Raw genomic sequence first — 3415 nt, forward strand, 5'->3', positions numbered from 1 at the left:
TCCTCTGGAGTACAACCTTGTCACACTTTCTCCTATTCTTTCAATGTATTTTTCTCTTGTGCTCTGTTTTTATCTGTGTCTATGCATTCTGCTTGTCTACTTTTCTGTTTGCCTTCTGGTTTTACTGGTTTTACTATCTTTTAAGATATTCTACTATCTTTAATCAATTTTATAAATTCATATATCAAACATTTCTACTTCTTCTGAACCTTTTTGCTTTTGGTTTTCCTCTGTTTTACTCCTTCAAATATTTCTGGTTTACTGTTTCCACTAATTTTTTATACTTATTACTGTTTCACTATTCAATTGTTTCAACTATTCCTGGGATTGCACTAATTTCCTGTTGTTTCAATTATGCTCTTTCTTAAACTCTGTTTCACTTTTTGACTTTTTCAAATAATTCAGGTTGCACACAAACTCCTGCTTCTGCTGAATTCTGCTATAATTTATATATTATATAATTTATATAATTTATACAGTATAATTCACTATTAATTCACTATTATATTATTAAATAGTATATTCACTATTCAACTTATTCAACTATTTCAATTTCTTCCGCTTTCTTCCGCTTTCTTCTCCTTTCTTCTGTTTTCTTCTGCTTTCTTCTGCTTTCTTCTGCTTTCTTCTACTCCTTAAACTTTTTCTACTTTTCCTTGCATTTTTGCAGCAGACATTCTGCAAATATGCATTCTCATGGCTGTTTCGCTAGGAACAGCTATTTTTCTAGTCAGTGAGAATGCATTCAATGCATTCTCACTTATAGTGTTTCTGTTTTTCTTTATTATTATTATTATTATTATTATTATTATTATTATTATTATTATTATTATTATCAGTGAGAATGCATTCAATGCATTCTCACTTATAGTGTTTCTGTTTTTCTTTATCTTTATTATTCTGTCTTCCGTACGTTTTTTGTCGCTTAACTACTTTCACTATCTTTCACTAATTGTACTAATTTATATATCAAAACGTTCAGCTCCTTCAGGAGAATGGTGCTATGACTTTTGGTAACCTTCACTATTGCACTTTTTGAAATAATTGCACTTTTGTGCAAATATTTTGCCCATTGAAATGAATGGTGGAATTCGGCAGTTACTAGAGTGTGCACTCTAGTAACTGCCGTTTTTGAACTTTTTCTGCTGTTTGACAAACAAAATTATGCTGTTCACACATATTTCACTGTAGAGAAATATTTTATGCATTAAAATGTAGCCACTAGTGTCTACTTTATGGAATTATTACCATTATTGAAACAGGATTTACTGTTTTTTGTTAAACTCCTCTGGAGTACAACCTTGTCACACTTTCTCCTATTCTTTCAATGTATTTTCTTCTTGTGCTCTGTTTTTATCTGTTTCTATGCATTCTGCTTGTCTACTTTTCTGTTTGCCTTCTGGTTTTACTATCTTTAAGATCTTCTACAATCACTAATCAATTTTATAAATTCATATATCAAACATTTCTTCTTCTTCTGACCCTTTTTGCTTTTGGTTTTCCTCTGTTTTACTCCTTCAAATATTTCTGGTTTACTGTTTCCACTAATGTTTTATACTTATTACGGTTTCACTATTCAATTGTTTCAACTATTCCTGGGATTGCACTAATTTCCTGTTGTTTCAATTATGCTCTTTCTTAAACTCTGTTTCACTTTTTCACTTTTTCAAATAATTCAGCTTGCACACAAACTCCTGATTCTGCTGAATTCTGCTATAATTTATATATTATATAATTTATATAATTTATACAGTATAATTCACTATTAATTCACTATTATATTATTAATATAGTATATTCACTATTCAACTGATTCAACTATTTCTATGTTTCTATGCATTTTGCTTGTCTACTTTTCTGTATATTCCTTTGATTCTACTGGTTTTACTGTCGGCAAAGGTCTTCTGCAAACTTTTATCAATTTTATCAATTCACATATCAAACTTTTCTGCTTCTTCTGACCCTTTTGTTGTTTCAACTATTCCTGGGATTTCCCTAATTTCCTTTTGTTTCAATTATGCTCTTTTTTAAACTTTGTTTCACTTTTTGACTTTTTCAAACAATTCAGGTTGCACACAAACTCCTGCTTCGTCTGCTGAATTCTGCTATAATTTATATAATATATTATATAATTTATATAATTTATACAATATAATTCACTATTAATTCACTATTATACTAATAATATAGTATATTCACTATTCAATTGTTTCAAGTATTTCTGGGTTATATCCTAAAACATAAAGTGGCATTATTGTCAGTTGCTATGGCAGCGAGTCTGCGTAGCTTGGGGAAAACAGATCACTTTGCTGTGGATCATAGCACGAAATTAATACCTACATTTAAGTTTCACTGAGTTAACGCGGCTATAGATGACATGTAAAATATTAGTCTTTTTGCCCACAGCGTTGTATGCATGCGCGAAATTTCCGTAGGTCCAATAGCATGCATGGTGTCTAAGTCATAAGTCAGTGCCTCACCAGCAATGAACCTCACCGTACGTCACTGATATATAGTGTGTGTGTGCCAAACTGGTGCCAAATCTTTCGAAGTGAAAATATCCAAGTGCTCCTGAATGTCTCTGACGTTCTGCTTGGCGTTCTCTGCCGTTACGTTCTCCCTTCTTCGTTTGTGGAGTTACAATATCTGGGTTCATGAGCGCCCCAGCGATGAGGCAGAGAACTGAATACCTCACCTCGAATCTGTATGGCGTTTGCCGTCTCGAGTAACATGCCGTTTTCGATCGCTCCTCAGCACACGAAACACGTTACACACACAGTTGGTGACTATAAAAACAGTACATTAAATACTTGGAATTAATTAAGGGAAATCAGTTAAGACATTAAATGTTTTTAACCATGTTATTTGCGACGCACAGACAGACGGAGCATGCTCTCATAGAATAACAACCAGTGCAGTTAGCGAGAAGTTGTGCAATCCCAGGTGCTGCATCACTGGCTTTGCTTGTTATACTTATTACTGTTTCACTATTCAATTGTTTCAACTATTCCTGGGATTGCACTAATTTTTTCCTGTTGTTTCAATTATGCTCTTTCTTAAACTCTGTTTCACTTTTTGACTTTTTCAAATAATTCAGGTTGCACACAAACTCCTGCTTCTGCTGAATTCTGCTATAATTTATATATTATATAATTTATATAATTTATGCAGTATAATTCACTATTAATTCACTATTAAATACTTTTGAAGGGTTTGCTACTTTTGAATATAGTATATTCACTATTCAATAGTTTCAACTATTTCTATTTCTTCCACTATCTTCGGCTTTCTTCTGCTTTCTTCTACTTTCTTCTACTTTCTTCTACTCCTTAAACTTTTCTCTACTTTTTCTTGCATTTCTGCAGCAGTCATTCTGCAAATATGCATTCTCACGGCTGTTTCGCTAGGAACAGCT

The sequence above is a fragment of the Poecilia reticulata genome, unplaced genomic scaffold, assembly GCF_904066995.2.
Source record: "Poecilia reticulata unplaced genomic scaffold, P_reticulata-male-v2 Scaffold_58, whole genome shotgun sequence".
Taxonomy (NCBI): Eukaryota; Metazoa; Chordata; class Actinopteri; order Cyprinodontiformes; family Poeciliidae; genus Poecilia; species Poecilia reticulata.